This window comes from Anabrus simplex, chromosome 6 (assembly GCF_040414725.1).
Source record: "Anabrus simplex isolate iqAnaSimp1 chromosome 6, ASM4041472v1, whole genome shotgun sequence".
NCBI lineage: Eukaryota > Metazoa > Arthropoda > Insecta > Orthoptera > Tettigoniidae > Anabrus > Anabrus simplex.
Window position 1 is genome coordinate 88,003,899 of NC_090270.1, and position 13,455 is coordinate 88,017,353.

Genomic DNA, 13,455 nt, shown 5'->3' on the forward strand with positions numbered 1-13,455 from the left:
CGGATATACAAACTAAACTCTACCAGTATCACGAGGGCGATGTTCTCTTGATGTGGGAGCAGTTATATTACTATCCTACCATTAATGCTAATGGCTATACAAACGAAAATCTATCCGTATCAAGAGGGCGATATTCTCTTGATGTGGGAGCAGTTACGTAACTATCCTACCACTAAGGCTATTGGCTGTACAAACTAAAATATATCAGTATCATGAGCACGATGTTGTCTTCATGTGTGAGTACATATATTACTATCCTACCACAAAAAGTAACGGCCATACAAACTAAAATCTATCAGTATCACGAGGATGATGTTCTCTTGATATGAATGCAGTTATAAAACTATTTTACTAATAAAGCTAATGCCTATACAAACTAAACTCTATCACTATAACAAGGACGATGTACTCTTGATGTGGGAGCAGTTATAGAACTATCCTACCACTAAGGCTAATAGGTATACAAATTAAACTCTATCTGTATCACGACGACGAAGTTCTCTTGATGTGGGAGCAGTTATATAACTATCCTACCACTAAGTCTAATGGCTGTACAAAATAAACTCTATCAGTATCACGATTACGATGTTCTCCTGATGTGGGAGAAGATATATATCACTATCCTACCACTAAGGCTAATGGCTCTACAAACTAAACTCTATCAGTATCACGAGGCCGATGATCTCTTGATGTGGGAGCAGTAATATAACTATCCTACCACTAAAGCTAATGACTATATTAAGTAAAATCTATCAGTATCACGAGGACGATGTTCTCTTGATGTGGGAGCAGTTATATAACTATCCTACCAATAAATCTAATGCGTATACAAAATAAAATCTCTCAGTATAACGAGGACGATGTTCTCTTGATGTGGGTGCAACTATCCTACCACTAAGGCTAATGGCTATACAAACTAAACGCTATCACCATCACGAGAACGAAATTCTCTTGATTTGGGGGCAGTTATATATCTATCCTACCACTAAGGCTATTGGCTGTACAAACTAAAATATATCAGTATCACGAGGATGATGTTGTCCTGATCTGGGAGTAGTTATATTACTATATTACCACTACAGCTAATGGTCTTACAAACTAAACTCTCTCAGTATCACGAGGACGAAATTCTCTTGATTTGGGGGCAGTTATATATCTATCCTACCATTAAGGCTAATGGCTATACAAACGAAATACTATCCGTATCACGAGGGCGATATTCTCTTGATGTGGGAGCAGTTACGTAACTATCCTACCACTAAGGCTATTGGCTGTACAAACTAAAATATATCAGTATCATGAGCACGATGTTGTCTTCATGTGTGAGTACATATATTACTATCCTACCACAAAAAGTAACGGCCATACAAACTAAAATCTATCAGTATCACGAGGAAGATGTTCTCTTGATATGAATGCAGTTATAAAACTATTTTACTAATAAAGCTAATGCCTATACAAACTAAATTCTATCACTATAACAAGGACGATGTTCTCTTGATGTGGGAGCAGTTATAGAACTATCCTACCACTAAGGCTAATGGCTATACAAAATAAACTCTATCGGTATCACGAGGACGATGTTCTCTTGATGTGGGTGCAGATATCAAATTATTTTAGCAATAAAGCCAATGCCATTAGAAACTACACCATATCAGTATCACGAGGACGATGTTCTCTTGATGTGGTAGCAGTTATATAACTATCCTACCATGAAGGGTAATGGCTATACAAACTAAACTCTATCAGTTTCGTGATGACGATGTTCTCTTGATGTGGGAGCAGTTAAATAAATATCGTACCACTAACATTAATGCCTATACAAACTAAACTCTATCAGTATCACGAGGACGATATTCTCTTGATGTGGGAGCAGATTTATAACTATCCTACCACTAAGGCCAATGGCTACGAAAAATAAAATATATCAGTATCACGAGGACGATGTTCTCTTCATGTGGGAGCAGTTATATAACTATCCAACCACTAAAGCTAATGGCTATATAAACTAGAATCTATCCGTGTCCCGAGCATGATGTTCTCTTTATGTGGGAGAAGTCATATAACTATCCTACCACTAAAGCTAATGCCTATACAAACTTAACTCTATCAGTATCACGAAGACGATGTTCTGTTGATGTGGGAGCATTTATATAACTATCCTACCACTAAACATTATGGTTATACAAACTAATCTCTATCCGTATCCCGAGAACGATGTTCTCTTGATGTGGGAGCAGTTATATAACTATCCTACCACTAAGGCTAACGGCTATACAAACTAACATCTATCAGTATCACGAGGACAATGTACTCTTCATGTGGGAGCAGTTATTTAACTAGCCTGCCAATAAAGCAAATGCCATTACAAAGTAAACTCTATCAGTATCAAGAGGACGATGTTCTCTTCATGTGGGAGCAGTTATATAACTCTTCTACCTCTATGGCTAATGGCTATACAAACTAAACTCTATCAGTATCACGAGGACGATGTTCTCTTGTTGTGGGAGCAGTTATATAACTATCCTACCATTAAGGCTAACAGCAATACAAACTAAGACCTATCAGTATCACGAGGACGATGTTCTCTTGATGTGGGAGCAGTTATATAACTATTCTACCACTAAAGCTAATGGCTATACAAACTAAATTGTACCAGTATCACGAGGATGATCTACTCTTGATGTGGGAGCAGTTATATATTATCCAACATTAAGGCTAATGGCTATACAATCTTAGCTCTATCAGTATCATGAGGACGATGTTCTCTTGATGCGGGAGCAGTTAAATAACTATATTACCACTAAGGCTAATGGCTACGAAAAATAAAATCTATCAGTATCACGAGGACGATGTTCTCTTGGTGTGGGAGCAGTAATATAACTGTCCTACCACTAAAACTAATGGCCATACAAACTAAACTCTATCAGGCTCACGAGGACGATGTTCTCTTGAAGTGGGAGCAGTTAAATAACTATCTTACCACTAAAGTTAATGGCTATACAAACTAAACTCTATCAGTAATACGAGGACGATGTTCTTTTGATGTCTGAGCAGTTATATAACTATCCTACCAAAAAGGCCAATGGCTACAAAAAATAAAATATATCAGTATCACGAGGACGATGTTCTCTTCATGTGGGAGCAGTTATATAACTATCCAAACACTAAAGCTAATGGCTATATAAACTAGAATCTATCCGTGTCCCGAGCATGATGTTCTCTTTATGTGGGAGAAGTCATATAACTATCCTACCACTAAAGCTAATGCCTATACAAACTTAACTCTATCAGTATCACGAAGACGATGTTCTGTTGATGTGGGAGCATTTATATAACTATCCTACCACTAAACATTATGGTTATACAAACTAATCTCTATCCGTATCCCGAGAACGATGTTCTCTTGATGTGGGAGCAGTTATATAACTATCCTACCACTAAGGCTAACGGCTATACAAACTAAAATCTATCAGTATCACGAGGACAATGTACTCTTCATGTGGGAGCAGTTATTTAACTAGCCTGCCAATAAAGCAAATGCCATTACAAAGTAAACTCTATCAGTATCAAGAGGACGATGTTCTCTTCATGTGGGAGCAGTTATATAACTCTTCTACCTCTATGGCTAATGGCTATACAAACTAAACTCTATCAGTATCACGAGGACGATGTTCTCTTGTTGTGGGAGCAGTTATATAACTATCCTACCATTAAGGCTAACAGCAATACAAACTAAGACCTATCAGTATCACGAGGACGATGTTCTCTTGATGTGGGAGCAGTTATATAACTATTCTACCATTAAGGCTAATGGCTATACAAACGAAAATCTATCCGTATCACGAGGAAGATTTTCTCTTGAGGTGGGTGCACTTATAAAACTATTTTACTAGTAAAGCTAATGCCTATACAAACTAAACTCTATCAGTATCACGAGGACGATGTTCTCTTGATGTGGGAGCAGTTATATTACTATCCTACCATTAATGCTAATGGCTATACAAACGAAAATCTATCCGTATCAAGAGGGCGATATTCTCTTGATGTGGGAGCAGTTACGTACTATCCTACCACTAAGGCTATTGGCTGTACAAACTAAAATATATCAGTATCATGAGCACGATGTTGTCTTCATGTGTGAGTACATATATTACTATCCTACCACAAAAAGTAACGGCCATACAAACTAAAATCTATCAGTATCACGAGGATGATGTTCTCTTGATATGAATGCAGTTATAAAACTATTTTACTAATAAAGCTAATGCCTATACAAACTAAACTCTATCACTATAACAAGGACGATGTACTCTTGATGTGGGAGCAGTTATAGAACTATCCTACCACTAAGGCTAATAGGTATACAAATTAAACTCTATCTGTATCACGACGACGAAGTTCTCTTGATGTGGGAGCAGTTATATAACTATCCTACCACTAAGTCTAATGGCTGTACAAAATAAACTCTATCAGTATCACGATTACGATGTTCTCCTGATGTGGGAGAAGATATATATCACTATCCTACCACTAAGGCTAATGGCTCTACAAACTAAACTCTATCAGTATCACGAGGCCGATGATCTCTTGATGTGGGAGCAGTAATATAACTATCCTACCACTAAAGCTAATGACTATATTAAGTAAAATCTATCAGTATCACGAGGACGATGTTCTCTTGATGTGGGAGCAGTTATATAACTATCCTACCAATAAATCTAATGCGTATACAAAATAAAATCTCTCAGTATAACGAGGACGATGTTCTCTTGATGTGGGTGCAACTATCCTACCACTAAGGCTAATGGCTATACAAACTAAACGCTATCACCATCACGAGAACGAAATTCTCTTGATTTGGGGGCAGTTATATATCTATCCTACCACTAAGGCTATTGGCTGTACAAACTAAAATATATCAGTATCACGAGGATGATGTTGTCCTGATCTGGGAGTAGTTATATTACTATATTACCACTACAGCTAATGGTCTTACAAACTAAACTCTCTCAGTATCACGAGGACGAAATTCTCTTGATTTGGGGGCAGTTATATATCTATCCTACCATTAAGGCTAATGGCTATACAAACGAAATACTATCCGTATCACGAGGGCGATATTCTCTTGATGTGGGAGCAGTTACGTAACTATCCTACCACTAAGGCTATTGGCTGTACAAACTAAAATATATCAGTATCATGAGCACGATGTTGTCTTCATGTGTGAGTACATATATTACTATCCTACCACAAAAAGTAACGGCCATACAAACTAAAATCTATCAGTATCACGAGGAAGATGTTCTCTTGATATGAATGCAGTTATAAAACTATTTTACTAATAAAGCTAATGCCTATACAAACTAAATTCTATCACTATAACAAGGACGATGTTCTCTTGATGTGGGAGCAGTTATAGAACTATCCTACCACTAAGGCTAATGGCTACACAAAATAAACTCTATCGGTATCACGAGGACGATGTTCTCTTGATGTGGGTGCAGATATCAAATTATTTTAGCAATAAAGCCAATGCCATTAGAAACTACACCATATCAGTATCACGAGGACGATGTTCTCTTGATGTGGTAGCAGTTATATAACTATCCTACCATGAAGGGTAATGGCTATACAAACTAAACTCTATCAGTTTCGTGATGACGATGTTCTCTTGATGTGGGAGCAGTTAAATAAATATCGTACCACTAACATTAATGCCTATACAAACTAAACTCTATCAGTATCACGAGGACGATGTTCTCTTGATGTGGGAGCAGATTTATAACTATCCTACCACTAAGGCCAATGGCTACGAAAAATAAAATATATCAGTATCACGAGGACGATGTTCTCTTCATGTGGGAGCAGTTATATAACTATCCAACCACTAAAGCTAATGGCTATATAAACTAGAATCTATCCGTGTCCCGAGCATGATGTTCTCTTTATGTGGGAGAAGTCATATAACTATCCTACCACTAAAGCTAATGCCTATACAAACTTAACTCTATCAGTATCACGAAGACGATGTTCTGTTGATGTGGGAGCATTTATATAACTATCCTACCACTAAACATTATGGTTATACAAACTAATCTCTATCCGTATCCCGAGAACGATGTTCTCTTGATGTGGGAGCAGTTATATAACTATCCTACCACTAAGGCTAACGGCTATACAAACTAAAATCTATCAGTATCACGAGGACAATGTACTCTTCATGTGGGAGCAGTTATTTAACTAGCCTGCCAATAAAGCAAATGCCATTACAAAGTAAACTCTATCAGTATCAAGAGGACGATGTTCTCTTCATGTGGGAGCAGTTATATAACTCTTCTACCTCTATGGCTAATGGCTATACAAACTGAACTCTATCAGTATCACGAGGACGATGTTCTCTTGTTGTGGGAGCAGTTATATAACTATCCTACCATTAAGGCTAACAGCAATACAAACTAAGACCTATCAGTATCACGAGGACGATGTTCTCTTGATGTGGGAGCAGTTATATAACTATTCTACCACTAAAGCTAATGGCTATACAAACTAAATTGTACCAGTATCACGAGGATGATCTACTCTTGATGTGGGAGCAGTTATATATTATCCAACATTAAGGCTAATGGCTATACAATCTTAGCTCTATCAGTATCATGAGGACGATGTTCTCTTGATGCGGGAGCAGTTAAATAACTATATTACCACTAAGGCTAATGGCTACGAAAAATAAAATCTATCAGTATCACGAGGACGATGTTCTCTTGGTGTGGGAGCAGTAATATAACTGTCCTACCACTAAAACTAATGGCCATACAAACTAAACTCTATCAGGCTCACGAGGACGATGTTCTCTTGAAGTGGGAGCAGTTAAATAACTATCTTACCACTAAAGTTAATGGCTATACAAACTAAACTCTATCAGTAATACGAGGACGATGTTCTTTTGATGTCTGAGCAGTTATATAACTATCCTACCAAAAAGGCCAATGGCTACAAAAAATAAAATATATCAGTATCACGAGGACGATGTTCTCTTCATGTGGGAGCAGTTATATAACTATCCAACCACTAAAGCTAATGGCTATATAAACTAGAATCTATCCGTGTCCCGAGCATGATGTTCTCTTTATGTGGGAGAAGTCATATAACTATCCTATCACTAAGGCTCAATGGCTATATAAACTAAAACCTATCAGTATCACGAGGACGATGTTCTCTTGATGTGGGAGCAGTTATATAACTATCCTAATACTAATGCTAATGGCTATACAAACTAAACTCTATCAGTATCACTAGGACGATGTTCTCTTGATGTGGGAGCAGTTATATAACCATCCTGCCACTAAGCCTAACGGCTGTACAAACTATACTCTATCAGTATCACGAGGACGATGTTCTCTTGATGTGGGAGAAGTTATATAACTACCTTACCACTAAGGCCAATGGTTACAAAAAATAAAATCTATCAGTATCACGAGGACGATGTTCTCTTTATGTGGGAGCAGTCATATAAACACCCTACCACTAAGGCTTATGGCTATAAAAATTAACTCTATCAGTATCACGAGGACGATGTTCTCTTGATGTGGGAGAATTTATTAAACTATCCTACCACTAAGGCTAATGGCTGTAAAAACTAAACTCTACCAGTATCACGAGGACGACGTTCTGTTAATGTGGGAGAAGTTACATAACTATCCTAATACTAATGCTAGTGGCTATACAAACTAAACTCTATCAGCATCACGAGGACGATGTTCTCTTGATTTGGGAGCATTTATATAACTATCCTACCACTAAACATTATGGCCATACAAACTAATCTCTATCCGTATCACGAGGACGAAATTCTCTTGATATGGGAGCAGTTATATAACCATCCTACCACTAAGGCTATTGGCCGTACTAACTAAAATATATCAGTATCATGAGCGCGATGTTGTCTTGATGTTTGAGTACCTATATTACTATCCTACCACAAAAACGAATGGCCATACAAACTAAACTCTATCAGTATCACGAGGACGATGTTCCCTTGATGTGGGGGCAGTTATATAACTATCCTACCACTAAAGCTATTGGCTATACAAACTACACTCTATCAGTATCACGAGGACGAAGTTCTCTTGATGTGGGAGCAGTTATATAACTATTCTACTACTAAAGCTAATGGCTATACAAACTAAACTGTACACGTATCACGAGGACGATGTTCTCTTGATGCGGGAGCAGTTAATTAACTATCCTATCACTAAGGCTAATGGCTCTACAAACTAAACTCTATCAGTATCCCGAGGCCGATGTCCTCTTGATGTGGGAGAAGTAATATAACTATCCTACCACTAAAGCTAATGGCTATATAAACTAAAATCTATCCGTATCACGAGGAGGATGTTCTCTTGCTGGGGGAGCCGTTATATAACTATCCTACCGCTGAAGCTAACGGATATACAAACTAAACTCTACCAGTATCACGAGGGCGATGTTCTCTTGATGTGGGAGCAGTTATATTACTATCCTACCATTAATGCTAATGGCTATACAAACGAAAATCTATCCGTATCAAGAGGGCGATATTCTCTTGATGTGGGAGCAGTTACGTAACTATCCTACCACTAAGGCTATTGGCTGTACAAACTAAAATATATCAGTATCATGAGCACGATGTTGTCTTCATGTGTGAGTACATATATTACTATCCTACCACAAAAAGTAACGGCCATACAAACTAAAATCTATCAGTATCACGAGGATGATGTTCTCTTGATATGAATGCAGTTATAAAACTATTTTACTAATAAAGCTAATGCCTATACAAACTAAACTCTATCACTATAACAAGGACGATGTACTCTTGATGTGGGAGCAGTTATAGAACTATCCTACCACTAAGGCTAATAGGTATACAAATTAAACTCTATCTGTATCACGACGACGAAGTTCTCTTGATGTGGGAGCAGTTATATAACTATCCTACCACTAAGTCTAATGGCTGTACAAAATAAACTCTATCAGTATCACGATTACGATGTTCTCCTGATGTGGGAGAAGATATATATCACTATCCTACCACTAAGGCTAATGGCTCTACAAACTAAACTCTATCAGTATCACGAGGCCGATGATCTCTTGATGTGGGAGCAGTAATATAACTATCCTACCACTAAAGCTAATGACTATATTAAGTAAAATCTATCAGTATCACGAGGACGATGTTCTCTTGATGTGGGAGCAGTTATATAACTATCCTACCAATAAATCTAATGCGTATACAAAATAAAATCTCTCAGTATAACGAGGACGATGTTCTCTTGATGTGGGTGCAACTATCCTACCACTAAGGCTAATGGCTATACAAACTAAACGCTATCACCATCACGAGAACGAAATTCTCTTGATTTGGGGGCAGTTATATATCTATCCTACCACTAAGGCTATTGGCTGTACAAACTAAAATATATCAGTATCACGAGGATGATGTTGTCCTGATCTGGGAGTAGTTATATTACTATATTACCACTACAGCTAATGGTCTTACAAACTAAACTCTCTCAGTATCACGAGGACGAAATTCTCTTGATTTGGGGGCAGTTATATATCTATCCTACCATTAAGGCTAATGGCTATACAAACGAAATACTATCCGTATCACGAGGGCGATATTCTCTTGATGTGGGAGCAGTTACGTAACTATCCTACCACTAAGGCTATTGGCTGTACAAACTAAAATATATCAGTATCATGAGCACGATGTTGTCTTCATGTGTGAGTACATATATTACTATCCTACCACAAAAAGTAACGGCCATACAAACTAAAATCTATCAGTATCACGAGGAAGATGTTCTCTTGATATGAATGCAGTTATAAAACTATTTTACTAATAAAGCTAATGCCTATACAAACTAAATTCTATCACTATAACAAGGACGATGTTCTCTTGATGTGGGAGCAGTTATAGAACTATCCTACCACTAAGGCTAATGGCTATACAAAATAAACTCTATCGGTATCACGAGGACGATGTTCTCTTGATGTGGGTGCAGATATCAAATTATTTTAGCAATAAAGCCAATGCCATTAGAAACTACACCATATCAGTATCACGAGGACGATGTTCTCTTGATGTGGTAGCAGTTATATAACTATCCTACCATGAAGGGTAATGGCTATACAAACTAAACTCTATCAGTTTCGTGATGACGATGTTCTCTTGATGTGGGAGCAGTTAAATAAATATCGTACCACTAACATTAATGCCTATACAAACTAAACTCTATCAGTATCACGAGGACGATATTCTCTTGATGTGGGAGCAGATTTATAACTATCCTACCACTAAGGCCAATGGCTACGAAAAATAAAATATATCAGTATCACGAGGACGATGTTCTCTTCATGTGGGAGCAGTTATATAACTATCCAACCACTAAAGCTAATGGCTATATAAACTAGAATCTATCCGTGTCCCGAGCATGATGTTCTCTTTATGTGGGAGAAGTCATATAACTATCCTACCACTAAAGCTAATGCCTATACAAACTTAACTCTATCAGTATCACGAAGACGATGTTCTGTTGATGTGGGAGCATTTATATAACTATCCTACCACTAAACATTATGGTTATACAAACTAATCTCTATCCGTATCCCGAGAACGATGTTCTCTTGATGTGGGAGCAGTTATATAACTATCCTACCACTAAGGCTAACGGCTATACAAACTAACATCTATCAGTATCACGAGGACAATGTACTCTTCATGTGGGAGCAGTTATTTAACTAGCCTGCCAATAAAGCAAATGCCATTACAAAGTAAACTCTATCAGTATCAAGAGGACGATGTTCTCTTCATGTGGGAGCAGTTATATAACTCTTCTACCTCTATGGCTAATGGCTATACAAACTAAACTCTATCAGTATCACGAGGACGATGTTCTCTTGTTGTGGGAGCAGTTATATAACTATCCTACCATTAAGGCTAACAGCAATACAAACTAAGACCTATCAGTATCACGAGGACGATGTTCTCTTGATGTGGGAGCAGTTATATAACTATTCTACCACTAAAGCTAATGGCTATACAAACTAAATTGTACCAGTATCACGAGGATGATCTACTCTTGATGTGGGAGCAGTTATATATTATCCAACATTAAGGCTAATGGCTATACAATCTTAGCTCTATCAGTATCATGAGGACGATGTTCTCTTGATGCGGGAGCAGTTAAATAACTATATTACCACTAAGGCTAATGGCTACGAAAAATAAAATCTATCAGTATCACGAGGACGATGTTCTCTTGGTGTGGGAGCAGTAATATAACTGTCCTACCACTAAAACTAATGGCCATACAAACTAAACTCTATCAGGCTCACGAGGACGATGTTCTCTTGAAGTGGGAGCAGTTAAATAACTATCTTACCACTAAAGTTAATGGCTATACAAACTAAACTCTATCAGTAATACGAGGACGATGTTCTTTTGATGTCTGAGCAGTTATATAACTATCCTACCAAAAAGGCCAATGGCTACAAAAAATAAAATATATCAGTATCACGAGGACGATGTTCTCTTCATGTGGGAGCAGTTATATAACTATCCAAACACTAAAGCTAATGGCTATATAAACTAGAATCTATCCGTGTCCCGAGCATGATGTTCTCTTTATGTGGGAGAAGTCATATAACTATCCTACCACTAAAGCTAATGCCTATACAAACTTAACTCTATCAGTATCACGAAGACGATGTTCTGTTGATGTGGGAGCATTTATATAACTATCCTACCACTAAACATTATGGTTATACAAACTAATCTCTATCCGTATCCCGAGAACGATGTTCTCTTGATGTGGGAGCAGTTATATAACTATCCTACCACTAAGGCTAACGGCTATACAAACTAAAATCTATCAGTATCACGAGGACAATGTACTCTTCATGTGGGAGCAGTTATTTAACTAGCCTGCCAATAAAGCAAATGCCATTACAAAGTAAACTCTATCAGTATCAAGAGGACGATGTTCTCTTCATGTGGGAGCAGTTATATAACTCTTCTACCTCTATGGCTAATGGCTATACAAACTAAACTCTATCAGTATCACGAGGACGATGTTCTCTTGTTGTGGGAGCAGTTATATAACTATCCTACCATTAAGGCTAACAGCAATACAAACTAAGACCTATCAGTATCACGAGGACGATGTTCTCTTGATGTGGGAGCAGTTATATAACTATTCTACCATTAAGGCTAATGGCTATACAAACGAAAATCTATCCGTATCACGAGGAAGATTTTCTCTTGAGGTGGGTGCACTTATAAAACTATTTTACTAGTAAAGCTAATGCCTATACAAACTAAACTCTATCAGTATCACGAGGACGATGTTCTCTTGATGTGGGAGCAGTTATATTACTATCCTACCATTAATGCTAATGGCTATACAAACGAAAATCTATCCGTATCAAGAGGGCGATATTCTCTTGATGTGGGAGCAGTTACGTACTATCCTACCACTAAGGCTATTGGCTGTACAAACTAAAATATATCAGTATCATGAGCACGATGTTGTCTTCATGTGTGAGTACATATATTACTATCCTACCACAAAAAGTAACGGCCATACAAACTAAAATCTATCAGTATCACGAGGATGATGTTCTCTTGATATGAATGCAGTTATAAAACTATTTTACTAATAAAGCTAATGCCTATACAAACTAAACTCTATCACTATAACAAGGACGATGTACTCTTGATGTGGGAGCAGTTATAGAACTATCCTACCACTAAGGCTAATAGGTATACAAATTAAACTCTATCTGTATCACGACGACGAAGTTCTCTTGATGTGGGAGCAGTTATATAACTATCCTACCACTAAGTCTAATGGCTGTACAAAATAAACTCTATCAGTATCACGATTACGATGTTCTCCTGATGTGGGAGAAGATATATATCACTATCCTACCACTAAGGCTAATGGCTCTACAAACTAAACTCTATCAGTATCACGAGGCCGATGATCTCTTGATGTGGGAGCAGTAATATAACTATCCTACCACTAAAGCTAATGACTATATTAAGTAAAATCTATCAGTATCACGAGGACGATGTTCTCTTGATGTGGGAGCAGTTATATAACTATCCTACCAATAAATCTAATGCGTATACAAAATAAAATCTCTCAGTATAACGAGGACGATGTTCTCTTGATGTGGGTGCAACTATCCTACCACTAAGGCTAATGGCTATACAAACTAAACGCTATCACCATCACGAGAACGAAATTCTCTTGATTTGGGGGCAGTTATATATCTATCCTACCACTAAGGCTATTGGCTGTACAAACTAAAATATATCAGTATCACGAGGATGATGTTGTCCTGATCTGGGAGTAGTTATATTACTATATTACCACTACAGCTAATGGTCTTACAAACTAAACT